Source organism: Sus scrofa, chromosome 1, assembly GCF_054392235.1.
Source record: "Sus scrofa isolate SSC_HxYL_T2T_F1_AM1 chromosome 1, Sscrofa_HxYL_maternal_Yorkshire_Landrace_v2.0, whole genome shotgun sequence".
In the NCBI taxonomy this organism is placed as follows: Eukaryota; Metazoa; Chordata; class Mammalia; order Artiodactyla; family Suidae; genus Sus; species Sus scrofa.
Genome location: NC_139383.1, coordinates 18,643,737 through 18,666,297, shown reverse-complemented (window position 1 = coordinate 18,666,297; position 22,561 = coordinate 18,643,737). Strand labels below are relative to the sequence as shown.

Genomic DNA, 22,561 nt, shown 5'->3' with positions numbered 1-22,561 from the left:
GTGTGGCCCTAAGAAGACAAGAAGACAAAAAAAGAATGATTTTTTTATTATTATTTGGCTCCTATTGAAAAAATGAGAACTAGGAATTCCTGCTGTGGCACAGTGGGTTAAGAATTGGACTACAGCAGCCGGGGTTGCTGCAGAGGCACAGGTTCAATTCCCAGCCCAGCACAGTGGATTAAAGGATCCAGCATAGCCACAGCTGTGGCATAGGTTACAGCTGTAGCTCAGATTCAGCCCCTGGCCTGGGAATTTCCAACTGCCGTGAGTGTGGCCATAAAAAATAATGGTAACCTATCATCCCATTTTCCTTGCTAGGAAATGCTTTTTAATGTGAATAATTCCTATAGATGTTTTTATTTTAAGGTATCTACCAAGTATTTGACATTTCTTTGATTTTTCCCTTACCATCCTCCATACAGTACAATTTGACCATATCATATATACAATATTTTCACAATCATCAAATATGTTTTACTTGCAGGAGCTTACCACAATACCACAATATTTTCTCTGTTTTGTTTTTTTGTTTTTTTAAAATCTTTTTACTTCTGTTTAGGATAGGCTTATTTATTGCCTAAGCAGCAAGTCAGCTCCTGGCTCCACTGAAAATAAATTAACATGGCACTCTACTAAAACAAGGAATCATTACAATGTTTTGTCACAAAGACAAAAGAAGAGTGCTTGTATTAAATAAATAGTCAAATTGTGTAAAATACCTATAATACCGAAAACATGGTAAGCTCAGTTTTCTCCACCAAGGCCCAGAAGGTGAGGGCTGATATGCTCCAGCAGCTCAGGCAGGAAGCTGAACCCATTAGCAGATCACCGACCAGAAGAGGAGTTGTCTCATAACCACATAAGCCCTGCAAAGCCAGTAAACAAACTGGGAGGACTGGCTGGCACCTGAGTGCACTTGAGGTCATTCTCCCTCTGAACACTTAAAATAATTCACCTGCACTCTCTTATGGCCCATTGGCTCTCTACCTCCTTTTGAAGTGATTGGTAAATACATTTTGATCTCCTACCAGATTGCAAGAGCCTTCAAAGCAGGATCCATGACTGATTCATATCTGTGACCCCACCACCAAGCCTAGTGTCTTGCCCCAGTATGTGATCAGTTACTACTTGTTAGCCAACTGTAGCCTCACATAAAGTTATTCGGTGTTCTCTCCAAGGGCCTCTCCTGGGTGTTCACCTTGTCCGTGGGAAGTGGGAAGAATGGAGGGTCCCTGGAGTGTCTACACCACTTGCAAGAACCTTTATAGTGAAAGGTGCCATAGCATTAGATAAAGGTAAGCTGTGTTTATCTTTGTCTTCTCCCAACTTCCCCTTTCTCTTATGAAGAGAGTGGGAATAAGAAGTTCTCTGCTCCTGAGTTCTGAGTTACTCTCTGACATCAAGAAAGCCAGGAACACTGAGTGAACAAAGCAGGATGCTTATACATTTTCCAGAAGATGTAAATGATTAGCAGACAGTGATTTAGACAATACTATGTATAGAGTTCATTTCATTTCTATTTTGAATCTACTGAAAATAGAGCTTCACTTTTTATCCACTTTGTTTTCTCATAATCAGAGACACAGAGGGCCAAATTCTGGGCTTTAATGTACACTCACAGTTGCTACTAAATTAATCAAGAGTTGTGTTCATGCATTTAACAACTGCATTTGCTACCATGGAATATTTCTTGACTTGATGCGACATTTCTACATGTCTTAATTTTTACTCAAGGAGTACAAATTGTTCCAATATAAAAAAAAATATGAAGAAATAGAAACTAAAAACCTAAACTCATGATTAAATATCTTAAAAACAAATTTACATCTCAGTCACAAAGTTGGATATTGCTTTTGTTTTGTATTCTCCTTAGATCCTAGGTAATTTTTCTTAAATTATTCTGTTAAGAACACAAGACTTGCCAAGTCTTCTAGAAAAATTCACTTTAAGTTAGGGATAGGAGTATTTCTTCCACCAGCTACATATTTGATAGATATTATTTACCAGTGTTTTCTGAATGGTTCACTTAGAATCCTTCTTCTCACATTACTCCAAGAAACCACTCTTTAAAAGTTTATCTTGGTGCTTAAAATAAAACCTGTTCACCACCTTTGCTCTAGACCCATTCACAGCCTAAAAAATCGGAAACACTTATGAAAACTATGAACCCTCTACTCAGAAAAATTTACATGTGCAATAAACTATTTTCATACTATTTCAGGCAGTTTTGGACACCCAAAGTTTATCTATTAATCTTCTTGAGATCCACTGACTCATGAGAATAACTTCTATTCTAGACCAGTATTTTCTAAGAAAATTCAGGAGATAATGGGCAGTCTGTATCATGACAATAAGTATTGATTTCTCACTTTTGTCCTCAAATTCGTCTTTCCCTTTTCTCACCCTTGTTCCCTCTAAAATAAATATATTTGCCTAAGCATCTTAGATTAGAGCCATTTCTTTCTAAGTGGTGACTAGCTAAAGTATGAGTCAAATTCTCCAGAAGTAGGTGGGTGTGTCTTAGTCTTGATCATCTCCGAGGCACCTCCCACTGAGTCTTATCAGGAGTGGGGAAAACTGGGTGGGTGGACAACACAGCATGTTTTTGATGTTAGACTGGCAATTGCAAATGACCAGCTAAATACCTCTCATGAATTTCCAAGATCTTAGTTCTCATTATTGTTGTTTAAAATGCCATTTGTTTCTTTAAAAATGCAAAGGGAATGTTACCCTAGATTCAGATTTATCATTTAAAAGTATCACACGTGCTCTAAGAAAATTCAACTGTTTCCATCTTGAGACTTTGGTAAGACCTCAGACCTTGTTCTTGATACAGAGGTGCTAATTAATACATTGGTAATTTATAGATTAACAAGCAAGCTGAAAACCTATAGACAAGCAGTTGTAGCAGTGTTAGACTCTGAGAATGTAAACTCTACCCAAATGGTTCAATCAGATATTACTAGTTTCTTGACCATAGTGTTTGAAGTTTCATCTCCATTAAATTCCACATGGCGTGAAATAGTAAGTTTTTGGGTTCATATTAAAAATCTTGACACTATTGTTCATGAAGTGTCCTAGAAAATATTCAGCCATTAATTGCATATGCTATTTTCCTTTTTTAGCTGTTATTTTTCTTTTTCCCTCCTCATTCCCATTCTTTTTGTAAGCTCTCTGTTTTAAGGAGATTATCTCTTTCCATGTGACATTTCGCCAATGCAATACAGATGATACTGCGATAGAACAAAATTCGCTATAATTCTTGACGTTTCCCTCTGACTCCCAGTTAGTTTCTTGTGGGTTCTTCTACCCGTTTAAAAGGCCCTTCTACCCCAGTCCCTACAGGACATTCCTTTGCCACAAAGAAGGAGGGACAAAAGAAAACCCAGAGATTCTGAAATCCAAATTTTTAAAATATAAATTAGACTCTAGATAGGGGCTTTTTAATGTTTTTTTAATTAAAGTATAGTTGACTTAACAACCCCAGTGGAGAGCATAGTCTTGAAAGCCAAAGTATATAATTTGAAAGAGATTTCCTCCCTTCCCCACTTCCTCCCTTCTTTCTTTCTCCCTTTTCCTTCCTTCCTTTCTTCCTTCCTTCCTTCCTTTCTTTCTCCTTTTCCCTTTCTTTCTTTCTTCCTTCCTTTCTTTCCTTCTTAAAGTGAGAGAGAAGGATTTATTGAATTATAAATATTTGGTTTTGAAAATCCAGGAACAAAAGTGTAATTTACCAGTCAAAATGCTATACAATAGAGTTGAAAACAAAGCAGAAAGATTTAAGAGCCATTTACCTGTTCAAAATTAGATAAAATCAGGAGGACGTGGCATAATTATAGACATAGAGTAGAATGAAGAGTCCTGAAATAAACCCATACGTCCATGGTCAATTGATGTTTTCTGCTGATTCCATTGGAAGAAAAAAAAATTCTCTTCAACAAATGGTATGAGGACAACAAATTTTCACTTGCAAAAGAATGAAGTTGGGCTGCTGCTTCATACTATATACAAAAATTAACTCAAATTGGATCAATGACTAAATATAAAAGCTAAAATGATAAAAACTCTTAGAAAACATAAGTGTACATATTATGAACTTGGATTTGGTAAAATGTTCTTAGATATGATACCAAAAACACAAGCACCAACAATAATAAAAATAAATTGAACCTCAAGGAAATTTAAAAAATTGTGCATTAAAAGGACATTACCAAGAAAGTGAAAAAAATAACCAACAGTATGGAAGAATATGTTTTAAATAATATATTTTAGGAGTTCCCATCATGGCTCAGTGGTTAATGAATCCGACTAGGAACCGTGAGGTTGCGGGTTTGATCCCTGCCCTTGCTCAGTGGGTTGAGGATCCGGCATTGCTGTGAGCTGTGGTGTAGGTCGCAGATGAGGCTCGGATCCTGTGTTGCTGTGGCTCTGGTGTGGGCCAGCAGCTACAGCTCTGATTGGACCCCTAGCCTGGGAACCTCCATATGCCATAGGAGTGGCCCGAGAAATGGCAAAAAGACAAAAAAAAAAGTATATATATGTATATCCACATATATTTTATAAGGGTGTGATATCCAGAATATATTTTTTAAACTATTAAAACACAACCAAAAAAAAAAAAAAAGACAGAGAGAAGTCAATAAAAAATAGGTAAAGAGGAGTTCAGTAGGGTAAGAACCCAAATAGTAACCATGAGGATGTGGGTTCAATTCTTGACCCTGCTCAGTGGGTTAAGGATCCAGCATTGCCATGAGCTACAGCATAGGTTGCAGATGTGGTTAAGATCCAGTCACTGTGGCTGTGGTGTAGGCCTGCAGCTACAGCTCTGATTTGACCCCTAGCCCAGAAACTTCCATTTACCCCCTGTGCAGCCCTAAAAAGAAAAAAACAAAATGGGCAAAGAACTAAAGTCAACATTTCTCCAAAGAAACGATAAAAATAGCCAATAAGCACATGAAAGAGACGTTCAACATCTTTAGTCACTAAGGAGATGAAATCAAAACTATAAAGAGATACCACTTTCTATCTACTAGGATGGCTATAATAAAAAATAAACCATAAAGCAAGTTCAGCAAGGATGTGGAGATATTAAAACCCTCATACACTGGTGAAGCTCCTGCGAAAAACAATTTGGCAGTTCCTCAAAAAAGCTAAAATAGAGTTATAGTTACCATAAAACCCACCAATTTCACTCAAAGGTATACATCCCAAGAATTGAAAATAGGAACTCAAACAGATAGTTGTATGCCAATGTTCATTGTAGCATTATTTACAGTAACCAAAAGGTGCAAACAACGCAAATTTCCATCAATAGATGAACAGATAAATGAAATGTGGTATAGACAAACAACGGAATATTATTCAGGCATAAAAAGGAATGAGGTTCTGTTACATGCTAAAACTTGATGAGTTTTAAAAACATTATGCTTAGTGAAATAAGCCAAACACAAAAGCAAGAACCTTGTTTGATTCCAATCAAATGAAATATGAAGAATAGGTAAATCCATGGGGACAGAAAGTGGAACAGAGGTTGCCAGGAAGGGAGAAGGGAGTCAAGACTCAATTGGGACCCCTGATAATTTTGGCTCAAAGCTGGGGCCCCAACACTGCAGAGAGGAAGGCACTGGGTGAAAGAACAAAAAGAAATATCTGCTACTTTTCTAAAAAGGCTGCTGCTGTTCCTCTCTTCTTTCCCCCACTCAGAGAAGCTCTTCCTACCTTCATGTCTGAGCCACCTCAGAAAAATATCACATAAAAGGAAACACTTTATGAAAATAGCGCTCCTAGCTGAGGGAGGTAAGAACTTCACCCAATAACCAGGTTTTTCACATGACACTAAAGCCAGGGGCAGATGATGATCAACAGCCTACACAGCCTCATGTATGAGAATACACACCTGGAGAAACAGATTCTGGACAAATACTACAATGCCATCTTCCTGAGACTATAATGATTAGAATGGGTAGAAGAGGAGTACTCTTTACAGGGTGAAAAATAATGAGCATGGAGTTAAATGTGGAGAAACACAATTCAGGGAAAATGAAACATTTGCTTTTCAGAATTTTGCTTATTGCCCTACAAACTTTTACCCATTGAATCAGTTGGCATTTGTTTCTTCAGTGGACAGAGAGATAGAGCTGAGAGCATAAGAGTCAACTGAGTTTATAAATAGATTTTGGAACTCTTAGCAAAAAAATAATAGTGTAGAAAGCCAAGGTGTTCTTGATTTGCAAGAATCAAGGCTTTTTTTTCTTTTTTTAAGATCAAGGTTTTTAAGTGCCAAAACAAAGAGCCAAAATCCTGAAGGCCCCATAAACAGAGGTTGAAAGGATAGTTGCCTCTTCAGTTTTTCCAACTTCCCACTGGGACAAGATTTCTGGGCTAGTGGGGGAGAATGTTCAGAAATGGAGAGGAAAGAAACTAAGTCAGCAAACTCTTGGATTTTCACAGAGAAAGATGGCCACGCCCCCTGCCTCCATAAAACTGCTGAGCCTGGGATATCAGAACAGCAGAAGAGCCAGTTAAATGTGTTGGCATCCCAGACCAGAGAAGATATATGCTTCCCTTCCCAAAGTGTAGCCAAGAGAGGTGCCAGACTTCATGAAGGAAGTCAAATGGCTGCTGTCAACCAAGCCATCTAGACAAAGGTGCCTACAAGCAGTCTGGCAAAGTTGTGGGTAACCCAAAGTGTTTAAGGAAAACTGTTCCTGAGCCCTCAAAGAGGAAGTGGGTAAGGTTGAGAGTGGATCTTGCAGTTTGAGAGAGGAAACTTCAAAGCACTTGGACCTGGAATTCAAGAACTGTGAATATCAGGATGTTAAAACAAGGAGGACCATGCCATAGCCGAGGCAGACAGAGAATGCTCAAAGAGCAGACACCCCCACCCCACCTCAGCCCCTCACTCCCACTTCTCTAATGCTGTGGTCCTATTGTAAACCTCTGGAAACTTAATCTAATAAAGGGAAGCAAGAAAAACTCTGACTTGACTCTATATATGTGATCAGAATAGCCATTACTTTGACCAAGTTTGTCTGATGTGAACAGACTTCGTTTTCACTATCTAATGGGAATGGCATTTCATAAAAAAAAAAAATATGGAAAAATTAAGTAACAAATTTGAACTTGAATTTTACAAATTCAAGTGTTTTTTTCTATGCAATTTCTACCAGCTATATGTGATTTCTAATCCAAATTATATTTCAGTCCTGAGCTGATGCTCAGAGTATTTTGTTCAATGTTTTGTGTATTCCCACACTTGGAATCATGCTGGCAATCTCTTGGCTAACTTCCTCAAATATTCCCCTAAACATTACCATCATGTGGTGATTTTACTTATTAAATTTTATGATATTGCTCCAAACTAGAAGAGTCATCCGATCCTTTGCAATTTTGACTTAGAATTTTTTGAGTAAAAATGCTGCAAGTTATCTGAACAAATAAGCCTTGTGAAGAAGCAAAAAAAAAAAAAGGAGGTTGGGGAACAGCTGGACTACTCTTCCCCAGGCAAACCTAAGGAGAAGAGTAACTATATTTCTTTTTTTGTTGCTTTTTAAACATTCTTATTGAAATTAGCATGATAAAATTGCACATTATAGATGCTCAATTAATAGCTATGTGTGGGATTAGATTGAAAGGACCATAATTTAAATACATCAATACAAATATGGCTTGTTTTCACTGTGTTCTGTCCTTTGTCACACAGATAGTGCCTGCAGAAAATTTATTTTCCCCAAGCTCATCAAATGAATAAATAGCTAGGTCCAGAGACCTAAGGAGATAAGTTTGAATAGACATTGATCATAACCACAGTGTTGTGGGGAGGCGGGGCTTTGCTTGACTCATAACAATCTATAAATGGCTTCTATATTCTAACTATAGGATGTGTTCCTTGACTTCCTTCCAGGTCTTGATCCCTCCATTAAAGCTGAGTCCCCTGAGATGCTGTTAACACTCAAGCACGGTTGCAGTAGAAAGAACATACAGCATTTGGAGCCCTGAAGGCCTGCTTCACTAATATTATGACCTCCAGAAAGTTATTCTATCTCTTCAAGCTTTGGGTTCATCATTTAAAAAATGGGAATAATGTTACCACATCATTAGGTTGCTATAGATATCAAACTAGATACAATTTTTTTTTTAATGCTTAGTGCTTTCATCTGTAAATACATGGCAGAGAAGACATTCAGTAGCAGGTAGCTTTTGACCACACTTTTAGGTAAGAATCCAGTAATCAGGTGCTATTCTTTGAAGGTCTCAGGGATTAAGATTTTACTAGTCTACCCTTTCTTAAATATTTGATGTAAAACAAAGGTTAATTCTTTCCTCTATTATATATTAGATTATTACATACTATATACTACATACATACTATATACTACAGCTCAGAGTGACAGGTTCATATCCCAAATAAGTAACTAGGCATCCCCAAAGGTATTCAGACATCATCATTCATCATATTGTCATCAGGCAGAATCATTCATCTGGCACACTTCAGTCTGTCTTTGTGTGCCATGCAAACAGATGGATCCCTGTCCTCCAGTGGCTTCAAATGAAAACTGCCCAGCACCATACTAATGCACAAGGAAACAGCTGAATAAACGCCGAATGAATAAACAAATTTAAAAACTAAATAAGTAGGGAGTTCCTTGTTGTGGCTCAGTGGATTAAAAACCATCGACTAGTATCCATGAGGATGCTGGTTAGATGCTTGCCTCACTCAGTGGGTTAAGGGTCCAGGGTTGCTGCAAGCTGCCATTTAGGTCAAAGATGTGGCTCGGATCTAGCATTGCTGTGGCTGTGGTGTAGGCTGGCAGCTGCAGCTCTGAATCAATCCCTAGCTTGGAAACTTCCATATACCGCAGATGCAACCCTAAAAAGAAAAACAAACAAACAAAACAACTAAATAAGCAAAAAGCAAGTCAGCACCATGTTAGCAATGGGTCCAGCAAAGGGAGATAATTTTCTAAATAGGTCACCTTGTAGGGAACAAAATATCTTAACATTCCCCTAGCTGGTTAAAAAATATATATACAAGGAATAAAACATGTGTGGTTTGACTCTACTGAACTTCCTTTAATCTTTACATTTCAGTTCCAAAAACATTATGAGCATTCAAGAAACACATCAAGAAATATTAAAGAGCGAGGCATGCTGCCATATCACTAATCATTAAGGAATGCATATTGGTTTTTATCTTTTTTTTCCTGAGAAAGTGTTGGCAGCTATGTAAAGCCCATCAGAAGCATTATTATTTTTTATTATTTCATGAAATTCAGCCATCTATATGCACATGCCAGGGGCTAAGAATGTTTTAACAATCCAGAAACGGCCGCAGATGCTATTACTGCCTGCTTCTTTGCATACATATCTCTGAGGTTGGCCTCATTTCTTAAATGTGGCAGCTACATAATGGCAAAGAATCTATATAAAAAGTGAAACGCGTTCAGTTTTCCAGATGTTCTTGTTACATGACCCCAAACAACAGAGTGATGGATTGATTAACTGAACCTCTCCTTTATGCTTGAAATTTTGGCATTGTGTAACCCAGATTTAAATTTAATCCTGCAGTTGTAACATGAGCATTTTCATGAATTTGAGCCTGTCCTTATGTACTGAAATAGTATGTGTCAATGTCACCATTTAGTTAGATACTTGCTGAGAGCATAATGATGGTGATCTATTGAAAAGCAGCATTTTTCTTATTTTCTAAATAAATTGTTACATCTCTTCTGGTTCCTGTCTTCGCCATTTATCAGGTAATCCAAACAAGAAACTGATCATTTTTGTCACCTTTTTCCCCACACTTCTAGTGGTTTGGGATTCCATTTTACTGTCCTGAACACACTGTCCTATTTTAAGACCTCATGATCTCTAACTTAGACTTCACTTTGGTTTTGCAGCATTTAACAGTATGGACTCTGCAGTCAGACCAATGGGTTCAAACCTGATTCCACCACCTGTTTTCTATGGAGCTTGCACAACTTTGTCATTTATAAAATGGGGTTAAAAAATAGACCTAGCACAAAGTAAATACCACACCAGTGTTAGCCATCAAATTCTCCTCTTTTGTTGTCATCCTCCTCCAAAATTCAATTATCTTTCCAAAATAAATCTGCTCACGCTTCCCAGATTAGAAACCTGTGAAGGCTCCTTCTGTCTATAAATAACACCATTCAGGCCTTTTGCCTCTTTGCCTGAAGGTAACATTCCAGACTTCTCCCAACACAGTCCCTGTGCTCTGGCCACAGCAGACTTTGCCATATTTTACCCACTCATGTAGTTCTGGTCTCTGAGCTTTGCTCACATTATTTCCTTTGATGAAAACATGCTTCTTACTCTTTACTTAGTCATAGGCTCTTTCATGCTTCTTCAAGACCCAGCTCAAATGGCAAGTACCTAGTGAAATCTTCCCTGAAACAACCCGAGTAGAAATAATCATTTTCCTGTGAGTCCTTCCATGGGATTTTCTTCATACTCCAGTGTAGGGTTCAACCCAATATAAGATATTATTATTTGCTTATGAAATGGTTTTCATCCTTAGGTTTGTGATCCTTGAAGACGAAGATTATGTCTTAATGGTCTTTGTATCTGGACAGTGTAACATAGTGTCTGACCAATTCTGAGAGCAAAATAAGTGAGTGGTCATTTTTTGAGTGAGTAATAATCTCTTATCAGAAATTTCACTTCTCTCTTTCACACGATTCTAGTTGAATTCTAATTCCTTCAAAAAATTTTTTTCCCATCAACTTCAGCTCAAATGACTTTCCCCACTTCGAACTTCTCTACAGTTTATTCTATCTGTCATTCATCTGACATGTACAGTATATTGCGTCGTGATTCAATTTCTTTTTCAAGTATCTGTAACTCAGATATCACTAGAGCCTCTCTACACATTAAGATCTATCTAAGTATGTGTCAAACCCCACTCCTGCCCATCTTTGACACACCACAAGATGCTGGTGAACCTTAGGGAGCTTTGATGCTCAGAGTCATTTCTGGCTCTAAACCTTTTCTTATGCGTGTTTACTTCAGTCTGTGTGGGGATCCTCTTTCTCTCCCGTACATGCTGTTCCTATTTCACCCTTGGTCCATCCAGAAGTGGAAGTCTTCCCCTTTCCCTGATGTCTATAAAACAAAACAAGCCAATGATAGGCAAATAAACCCTACACATATGAGATGCTGTATAAATGACAGATTTAACCAAAACTTTGAAATTTATATCACAATTAGAGCATTTTCCAGTTGGTTACTGTTTGGCACCACACTCATTCAGAAATGACTCATGACTGAATCGCAGGGAAGGCGGAGCAGGGGTCTACATCACAACAATCAAAAAAAGGAATACGATATTAAAATCTGAGGACTCCTATTAGGGGTTTCACTGACTGACTCTTCGTAGCACCCCAGCTCACTTCACTGCATCAGTTTCTCTTTCTCCTTTCACCTACCCCCTTTGATCATCCTCATTTCCTCTCCCATTCCTTCTGGAACACCTTCAAGAAACTCTAATTTTTTTTTTTCATTCTGTTTGGTAGAACAATTCAATTCCTTTTAGTCCTTCCTCTCACCGCATCAAGGCCTACACTTGCATATGCAAATCCATCAAGATGCTCTGCCAAATACAATGTTTTCTCATATTAATGGAATTTGTTCTCCTTAGAAAACTGTTATGTTTTAATCCAAGATTTGTATTTCCTCCTTACATATGTATGCTTTATTCTGCTAATTAGATTTTAAGTCCCTTAAGGGACTATAGAGATAATCTATATTACATTTTGATACCTCAAAATACAGTATCTTTAAAATCATTCATTCATCAGAAATGCAAATCAAAACTACCATGAGGTACTACCTCACACTGGTCAAAGAAGGGCCATCATTAAAAAGCCAACAAATGGCAAATGCTAGAGAGAGTGTGGAGAAAGGGAACCCTCCTACACTGATGGTGAGAAGGTAAATTGGTACAGTCACTGTGGAAAACAGTATAAAGGTTGCTTAAAAAACTAAGAATTGCCATTTGATCTAGCAATCCCACTCCTGGGTATTTACCCAGATAAAACTATAAGTCAAATAAGTACATGCACCCCTATGTTCATAGTAGCACTATTTAAAATAGCCAGGACATGGAAACAACCTAAATATCCATCGACAGATGAATGGATAAAGAAGATATGGGATGTGTGTGTGTGTGTGTATAATATATATATATACATACATGTGTATAGATACATACACACAGGAATATTACTCAACCATTAAAAAGAGTGAAACAATGCTGTCTGTGGCAACATGGATGGACCTAGAAATTATAATACTAAGCAAAGTCAGACAGAGAAAGACATATACTATATAATTTATATGTGGAATCTAAAATACGACACAGATCAACATATCTGTGAAACAAAAACAGACTCACAAACATTGAGAACAGACTTGCAGTTGCCAATGGGGAGGAAAGGTTTGGGAATTTGGGACTGGTAGACTGTACAAAGTATTATGTACAGAATGTATAAACAACAAGGTCCTACTGTATAGCATAGGGAACTATATTCAATATCGTATGACAAATCATAATGGAAAAGAATATGAAAAAGTATATATATAGATGTATAAATGTCCTTTCGCTGTACAGCAGAAATGAACACGAAATTGTAAATCAACTATACTTCAGTAAAATTTTTTTAAATCATTCATTCACCAATTGTTCAATAGTTATCATTTAATAACTATTGAGCAGTTGCTATGTACAAGGCACTATGAAACTAGCAATCACCACTCTGACTCTCACAATGCTTCTAGGTGTACACACATGACAAAGAATAACATTGCACAGGGGAAAGTGGTACATGATTGAGGTGCAGGCTTGATTCTGTAGAACCCTGGAAAGGCAAGTCTCTTCACATTTCTTAACCTTATCTCCACTCCAACGTTTCTGAAGCCTTAATCTCCAAAGAAGACCAAGATTCTTACTCTCTGTGGAAGTGATTCAGGGAGAACTCCCATTCCCTGTTGAAGGACAGAGCAGAAAAGAAGTGGGGTAGGAAAGGGGGATTTTCAAAAAGACCTGTAAACATCAGTGATTCTGATAAACCTGCTCAGGGAGCGTGTCCTTTGAGGCTCACTGGTGTAAAACTTTAAAGACACAATTAAATGAGAACTCAGTCATTCAAAAAATGCATTAATTCCATAAAATGAGGTACACTGGGCATATTTGTCTAAGTGCCAGCAACTAGTTAATGTATCTGCATAACAATCCCTGTGCCATTTGCTTAACTCACTAGCAGAAAGGCATAAACAACTTGCTGCAGGTCTGTTTGTAATGGCAGTATAATGAGGTCTCCCGGGCCTGGAGCTGAAAATGACTTGAGATTTCTCTTTGAGAATATCCTTTAGTGGCTGTGAATTGGTTTTGCTTTATGCAATGCTCAGAATGAGAAAGAAAAAATCATTTTATAGCGATTTTTTTTCCAAATGGGAGTAGTTTCTCAGCTATTTTTAGATCATTGTTCTAAATCCCAAATACTGTTGTCTTATTTTTTTTTTAACTAGAACAAGGCGTATGTTGAAAGCTATTTGCTAAATCCTTTCTCAAAAAACACCAGCAATAAGCATATATTCTCCAGAGAACAATTTGCTTTCAGATTGAAATCACCTGATAAAACCAACCAGCTCAGGGAAGCAGACATTTGTTTCCTTTTAGATCATATAGATTAACGCAGATACTAAAGAGGGAATCACAATGAAAATCCAGACCGCCTTCTGACCGTTAAAAAAAGAGGGAACAACATACAGATAGAAAAGGGGAAGAAGCTTTTCTCTGAAAGAATCTGGTAGATCTTCTGAAACTCATAGATGTTTATCTGATGACACTCAGGCCCTCTGCTTGGGTTTCCAACCAGTCACCTCCGTGCTAAGAAGAACAAGCACCAAGTTAAATTTATTAGAACATATATTTATTGACAGTTACTAATTTATGCATACTCATTATCGTAGAGCCAAAAGGCATACTAAACTTTTATTACAAGTATTAATAATTGCTTTAAAATAGGCAGACCCTTCCGGCTATCTTATACATGGATACTGAAGTGAAGAATGGAAACAATTTTCTGAGCAGCCCAGACCATTAAAAGGACTTTTATCTGCTATATCCAGCAGAAAGGTGAAAGAAAAAATGGGGACGAAACGTTATCTTGCTGTTCGCTCTGCCTGGAAAGTTCTTTCTCCCAGAAATATGCATGACTCCCTTCCTCAAATCTTTTCTCCCCCTCCCCCTGCCTCCAGCTCGATAAACTTTCCTTGATTTATTTTTCTCCATAGTTCTTACATCTTCTAATAAGCAGAATACTGTACTTATTTATTTTGTTTTTAGCCTGTTTCCGTCCAATAAAGTGTAAGCTCCATTAAGGTAAGACTTTCTGTTTCTTTAATTTTTCTGTTCTATCTGCAGGTCCCCGGCTCATCGTAGGTGCGCATAAATTATGCATACAATAAAAAAGTGTATGAGCTGAATGATGAATGCAACTTCATTGACAGAATTGATTGTGACACTCACCAGGGCTCAATTCTACAGACCCCCTTCTGCACACAAAAGTTTAACTGTCCTCTGTCTAGTCAGCCTTATCCATTAAATCCAACGAACGCCCCTACAGAGCAGCATACTCTTATACCACACGCGACAATGAAGTGGGTTTTCAGGAAAGGTGGCAGAGTGAAAGTATCACAGATTCTCTTCCACCACAACTAAAGAAATTTATAAACTTGAAGTAAAAAAAGACATAAAAAACAGTAAAAATCAAACATAAGAAGAGACAGGATTTATGCTCACTTCGTGAAAAGGAAGAAAAAAAGGAGAAAGAGATGATTCTAGGAACTAGTATGGCCACTAATAGTGAATGGAAAAGGGAGGAAAAGAGAGAGTGAGAAGGCAAAATCGTATATATATGATTTATTTTTTCTCATATACATAAAGAATACTTCCAATGCGGGAAGAAGACAAGTTTAGAAAGTCCAAAGAAGAAAAGAAGCATAAAAATCTGCCAGTGTCGCCTCAGAATCAGAAAAAAAAAAATCTCAGGAGCTGTCTATTTTGTGTCTTATTTTTTTTTTTTTTCCAGCTGAGAACAAAGCTGCAAAGAAAAGGCAAGCTATTCACAGTGACCTAGGGCTAATTATAGTCAACAAAATGTATAAATCTAGAAAAACAGAAGACCAAAAACAAAGGAAATATGAACAGAGAGACATAAAACCAGCTCCTTTGAAGGTGAAAGAGGCCTGGGGCAAAGAAGCCAAAGAGAGCCCTGAGTGTGGGGGCAGGGCCTATCCTTCCCAGCAGACCCTGAAGTTGGGGTCTCACCATATTTTTGGTAGGATGAACAGGTGGGAAGAAGGGGGTAAAGAAGAAGGTGCAGCTTGTCTTTATGGAAAGATCGGTATCCAGGATCCACCCTAAGCTGGGCATCCCCAGGCCTTGGACACGTCATCACAAAGCTGTAATAAACTCTGGGCAGGGCTCTGAATTAAACTGGAGTAGTGACAGCAGAGACCAGGCTCACAAAACATAGCTTTCCATGATCTAAATGAGCTGTCCTCTCCTCTGTCTCTCCCACAACAGAAACAAACACATCACCCAGGCCCCATGATACCCTCAAAAACATACCAACAGGGCTCAGATAGGATGGGAAATAAGTTAAAGAGACTCCCTCCCATAGAATCAGAGAAAGCAAAAGGTCTTAAAATACTAATAACAACTCACATTTATTGTTTACTGTGAGGCGAGCATTAAGCACTTTCTATGTATTAATCCATTGGGTCCAACAACAGCCCAGTAAGATAAGTCTATTATTGGTACATAACTCATATTCAAAAGCCCTGGAGCCAAATATGTCTTGAAATTTTTTTTTCAGATTTTAGAAAGGGAATAAGGTGCATGTGCCCTATAAGATATACAATTCACAAGTCTTAGAGAAGCACTTTGTATTCAAACATGTCAGTATCTTGCAGTGAAATCAATGAATATTCACACTGAGTTGGAAACATAATATGTGTAAATAACTCATATCAATTCAAATCAGGCCCAGATTTTGCCACCCAAATGAGCTTGTGCCAAACTGACAAAAACATAGAGTTTTCAGAACATTTTGGGTTTTGCATTTGTGGGTAAGAGACTTGGACCTGAGGTCATAGCCCCTGCACAAAGGAAGGAAGTTAAAGCAGAGAAAGATTCAGGTCACAAGTTTCTGTAGGTCAAACAGGTAGAAAGGAATAGAATCTAGACACAAACCCAGACTCCAGAGTCCAGAAGTTCAACTCCCAATTGATAAAGATACTAGTGTGCATGCAAGTATTTATTAAGCCACTAAAACTAAGTCGCAGGAATGAGAGATATAGCATTGAATGAACATAGACACTGTCGCACCCTCATGGTGCTTACAGTTTAGCGAGGACAAGAAACACAGACGCAGGGTGCCAGGTGGCGGTAAATGCTAGAGGTGCCCTGGTGACAACACTTGAGACCAAATCTTCCTTTCCTCTCATATAACAGGTAACTCATTTCCCTTTGATAAGAGGGATCTGGCATTATGGCCTGTCATTTAAATGCCTTGGAGAACCTAAAATGGCCAGGGGGCAGTCTCTCTAATTTAGTGCAACAGAATTGTATAACCTAATGGTAGCATCCCTCCCCTAAGCACTAGCACTGCCAGCTTACCAAGACCAAGGCTACAGAAATTCCAGATTATTAGATGTGATAAAGAGAAGGGTCACTCACTGCTCCACTTCTCGGTTTCCAAATTGTATATTATGGCTATGGGGGAATGATACAAACATTAAGGATATGAAGGCTGTACTACTTTCTGTGGGACAGCAACTGAAACATCACAGAGTGTTATCTTCAGGTTGATCTCATACCTCAGCATTCAGTAGGCCTGTCTACTCTTCAGTCCAGCTGTTTTTCAATCAGGAAGAAGCAGGAAGACCTCATGATTGAATTCCATGGGCCCAAGCTCACTGCCAGACTTCTTTCACTATGAAATGAGCTTCTTGGTTGAAGATGATTTCCTTAAAGAACACTATGGCATTTTGTGGGTCTCTCAATGGTAGACAGTGGTGCTGACAAAAGGAAGGAAGGAAAATCTGTAACCAGAATATGAATCCTGTAAGGACAGTTTCCCCCACCATAATGGTAAGAAACCAATACATTTAACTTCCCAGAGAGTGGCTGGCTGGTTCCCCCTGAAGGATGGAGCCATACTGGGGACAAAGTATTGGTCTGGGCTATACATAAGTTGGACACTCAGCAAGAGCAATAGTCAGATTAGACTTGGTAAGGGAGAGTCTGCTTTTCAGTCTATGTGTAACTTCCATTCTTGATGCCACGCCTATTTTGTCAAGAAGTCTTTTGAGCAAGAATCATCGTGGCTGGTCAAAGAGGCTGGCATCTGTAGTACAGGCCATCTTGCCACCTCATGACTAAGAGTCTGTACTGAATGGGTGAATTCTTCTTCCTCAGACCTTCTTGTCACCACTCTTCCTTTCTAAGATCTTGATCAGTCATCTACCCTGTTAGCAAGCCTGTGACTCAATGCAGATCCATGCTTCAGGCCACCTTTCTTTCTAAGGAGAGCAACCACCATATGCACTGCTGAAAGTTCTGTCCCTTTGGAACCTCCCCTTCCACTTCTGAACATAGACAAGTTTAAGAAGGTCTGTAAAAGTATGTTAGGCCTCCTCTACCAGCTGGTGCCTATATATTATGCACACCCATATGTAAAGCGGATGTTCAATTTTCCTCTTCTGTTAAGTGGTCATAGGCCCTGACCCATGAGGCCATGGGTATGAGCTGAAGGAAAGGAAGTGAAAGAGAAAATAATGGTAACATGTGAGTCTGAGCCACCTTTTTATCAGATTTACTTGTGCCCCCCAAAACTGCTCAAACCCAGATCTATTTTTAAGTAAAATGGATTGCTGCCATGGAATTTAGGCTATGATAGGTCAAAAACACCCAGATCATGAGCAGTTTCTCAGGTCTTATTGTCCCTTGGTATATCATGGTCAGCTATTCCAACTCTTTTAGAATCCCATATTAAAACAGCAACTGCTTCTCCCGGAATTTCAGCAGCATAAAAGGTCATAACTTTACTCTAAAATCTAGGATGTGAGAGCCTGTCCACAGTGATATTCCTGTTGAGGCTTCCTGAAGGCCATATACACACAAAGAATCATTACGTCCAAAGGATATGCAGCGTCCACCACAGCTTGAACTTTCTGTGGTGCTCTCCGTAGGTCTCTACTCAAACTAGCAGTCTTATGAGCAAGTCAGTGCACTCATCAGAGTAACATACAGCAAGATGGTAACACTGCCTCTAAAACCCAGAGTCCCACCAAAAATTATCTGTGATGTAAAGTGCAAGGTATAGTAACTTGTCTTTCACTTTAGAAGGACTATCCAGATGGACTTCAGACCATTAGAATTTTAGCAATTCACCAACATGCAGAACCTTGAATTTTCCTGGGGTTTATCTCCTACCCATAGACACACAAATATCTTACTGCATGTGTACATAATTTGCTGTTTTTTGGTCACTGGATCTGATAATCAAAATATCATCAATGTAAGGGATCAGTGCAATGTTCTGTGGGACATGGAGATGACCAAGGTGCCCTCGTACCTTACAGCAGAAAGCAAGCGAGTTAACATAGTACATTAAAATTATACTCCGGGCCCTGCCGTAAAAATTAAAAAAAAATGCTTCTGATTTACTATTGGATATAGAAAGTCAGTAGGTCTATAGCTGCAAACTAGGGGCAGGAACTGTGCTGATTTTCTCCATATCTGAATAGCAGCACAATGATATATCCTTATTCAAGTTTATGATAACCCATTGCCATTCTTCAAGATCCATCTAGCTTTTGGACCAATCACACAAGTAAACAGAAATGTGACCCCAGTATCCACATTTACCACCAGCAATATGGCACTGCTCCTGATATATTATTCTGGCCTGGTGAGGGTAGTTGAAACGGGGAGGGAAACTAAGTTAACAGGATGAAAAGAATGCAATCAGCCAAATTTGAAATAAGGATAATTGTATAAAACTAATGACCCAGTTTATTTAACAAATGTTCTGAAAAGTAGGGAGAAGGAACGATTAAAGACAAAAGAGCCTTCACATACAACAACTAAGTACAAGTAGGGAATTTATTTAGGTACTAATTCAACCAAATCACCCTATAGGATAGCTTTCTTAATACAAATGGGAAAATTCAAACATGGACTATGTAGTAGATAATTTTAAATAATTGTTGTTAATTTTCTAGATATAATGAAGATATAACAGTTACATTAAAAAGTCCTTATCTATTGGAGCTATGTAGTCAGGATGATGTGATGCCTGGGATCTTTATGAAATCTCCCAGAGGTGAGGGGAAAGCATCAATGCAGTAAGACAAAATAACACAGGCAAAACACCTATATGTGTCAAAACTGGAGGATGAGTATGTGGGGCTCATATCACTATTCTCTGTATTTCTGAATATGTTTGAAATTTTTTCAAAACAGTAACTTGTTTAAAAAAAGAGACTCCATCTATCTACCCTCCATAAGCCCCTGCACTGACTGGAATGTCACAATGGCATATTGGGTACTTAATGATCAGCCTCAACCCAGGGCTAGTATTTTATAACATAGGAGAGGTCTGGAAAATTCCCTTTTCCCAATGCACTGTCACCCTATAAATGGCCTGTGGAAAATGCTCGGAGAACGATCTTACAGTGTGCATTTGTGGCCATGTTCCTCCCTCCACTGAAACCCAGAGTCCTTTCAGCCATCCCTCTACTTTTGAGCTGGCTCACGTGTAGAGAGGGTGATCGCCTGTAAATGCTCACCATGGAGAATCTAAACACGTTTCTGTCCACAAGACTAAACAGTTCAATCCATATCTTAGTAGACTATACATCTGTTTCATTTCTCTTGCGCCATGATCAACTGACTCCCACCACAGACTCTAGTGCATCAAATCAGTTGCCTACCTTGATCCCATCTGTTATAGAAATTGTGCCCACTTTGTCGCTCTGATCCTAAGCACCACCACTTGGCCTCTGCCTAACCCAGATCTCATTACCGCCATTAAAACTAGGATCCCAATTCAATGGTGGCACTTCCAACCATCACGTCCATGTTGTGGAGCAGAGATCAGCAAGCTTTTCTGTAAAGGGACAGAGAGTAAACAGCTACAGCTATGAGAACCAGCCTGTTATGACTACCTACCTTGCAGCACAAAAGCACCCATAACCAAAAGGCAGTGCTATGTTCTAATAAAGCTTTATTTATGGACACTGAAATTTGAATTTCACACAATTTTTATGTGACATAAAACATTCTCTCTTTAACCATGTAGAAATGTAAGGATCATTCTTAGTTTGCATGCCATACAAAAACAGGTGGTAGGCCATTTTCCCTCAAGCCAAGAGTTGCTCGTCCCTGGTCTAAACCCTCAGAATTCATTCTCTTATGCATGCCCAAGGTTTCAGCACATCTAAAAAAAATGTGTAAAAGCACTTGCAGTTCCTTTGGTCTATTTATTATCTCACCCTGGAAGTGAATTTACAGTTCTCTCCTGGGTCATGCTGTGATTTAACTCCACTTAGGAGCACAGAGGCCTTGAGGATGGATCTAGAACAGGCATTCCCCAGAAAGACAACTGCCTTAGGGAGTATCACTGAAAGATCTCTGTGAAAGAAAAGGGTGGTTTCCTGAGACCAAGGAGGAGGGACTCTTTGTAGTAGCAAGGGAGACTCAGGGTGATCTGGAGATTCAAACTGTGTCTGCACAAATGTCCTTTTCAGAAGTCTCAGAAGATCCTTCCTTCTCAATCAATGTTCTAACCTGAGCACAAGAGACCTTCAAAGGTTCTGTACTTAACTAGAGTTGTAATTCTGCAACTGAGCAATTCAATTTTAGGTCTGATCCTCATTCATGTCTGCTTTGCAGCAATAGCTGATAATAAGAGATTCTCTGAAGGCCTCCGTAGAACTTTTCTGGTTCTCTAATCTTGAATGGAAGGTAAAGCAATATGTTTGTTTTTATACAAGCTTTTTGGCACAGACAGAGGCAGTTAACATTCCCTGCAATGTGTGTCATCATCACTGTCATAGTTTCAGGGAGTACAGCAGCCTGATGATCTTCCAGAGCCTTGCCCTGGCTGGCTCTCCATCTTACATCACTGTGAGAGTAACAGCATGTCACTTATTGCTTGTGTCCTGTGTTCCCAGGTGTGGAGGTCATTCCTGAATTTGCTTACTACATTACCAACTCTGTCTGAGACTTCAGTCACTAGGGCCATCTCTGGTCCTATGAACTGTATCAGTCAGGGTCATGGTGGGTAACATGGTTCACCCCAGATATTTCAAATGAACAGACATGAATAAAGGAGCTGCTTAGAAAGGTAGTCAGGTTAAGGGGAAAAGGACTGGTGAGAGACCCAGAGAAAAGAGCAGTGGCATACCATTACTGCCCTCAGGACTGGGAAGGGGGGAATGGGGCCTGCGGAGAGCTGGAGCTAGGGAGGAGTGGCCACCTTCAGGGACTGTCCTCATGAGGGGTGCAGAGGGAAAAAACAAGAAAAAAATACCCACTCCTCCCACTCCTACCACCACCATCTGATTTCCTGCCAGCCCTTTCCACTGGCCTCATGCAGCTGGAAAGCAGCCAAACAGGGAGCCCAGATGATGAGGAGAGAAGAGGTCAGCCTCCTGGGGTACAGAAAGTGGCAGGGCAGGGCCAGAGTAGATCTGGAGCAGGGGTGTAGTGGGGCACCAAAGGGCATACACAGTACTTAGAGATGTCCCTCTTTTAAGGATAAGAAATGTGAGCACAGTTACTTGCTCAAGGTCACGTGGGGAGTGGCAAAGCTTAGAATTCAAACCTAGGAAGACCTTCAAAGAGATTTTCAGAGCTTAAACTCTCAGCAAGAGCATTATACAGCCTCAGACAGATACTACCAAACACTGGAGAATTTTAAGAGCAAGAACTCACTAGAGTTTTGTTAAAAAAAGAAAATGCTTGAAAGCAAAATAAGGGATGACTAGAGAATCCATGACAAAGGGATTAGTAATGAGCAACAAATAAATGTTTGGAAAATAGTTACAGAGGAAAATGCTATGGATGTTATCAGTTTACCAATAGAAAGACAGACAAACAAGATGTAGAGTTAGTGACAGAGTTTGTTTAAGGACACTAATACCTTCATCTTTTGTTTGTGGCCAATCAACAGTGACAAAGCTGATGAGTAAGAAATAAAATTATATTCTGTTTTTTGAGTATAATCATATTTTTTCAAATGCTATATATTCTTTATTTTTGTCTCCCTAATTTGTCATGGGTCAAAAAAGCTGAGTTAATGTTACCATCACTGTGTTTTTGTCCATTTCTAAACACATTTGTCCATTTCTGTCCAAATGCGTTTCTGTTACATTTCCTGCTTTTTATGCTTGATAGAACTTGATGTTGGAGTAAAGGAAAATTCAAAGAAAATGTGTGCTTTAAGAAAAGTATTTTTATCTGCAATGT

The 22,561-nt window shown here is 38.9% G+C and overlaps 1 long non-coding RNA gene across 11 annotated transcripts in view; it reads right to left on the bottom strand.

Moving 5' to 3' along the window:
• The window catches only part of LOC102160169 (uncharacterized), a 426,691-nt gene that overhangs the window by 298,470 nt on the left and 105,660 nt on the right, over nucleotides 1-22,561 (bottom strand). For 4 of the 11 annotated variants that reach the window (XR_014845125.1, XR_002338311.2, XR_014845124.1 and 1 more), the window contains exon 3: nucleotides 16,903-17,103. The exons of 5 other annotated variants lie outside the window; for them this stretch is intronic. This is a non-coding gene — a long non-coding RNA (uncharacterized LOC102160169). Of the gene's footprint in view, nucleotides 1-16,902; nucleotides 17,104-20,022; nucleotides 20,199-22,561 lie in introns of all 11 variants that reach the window. 2 more of the 11 variants (XR_014845137.1, XR_014845138.1) reach the window with 1 other exon arrangement.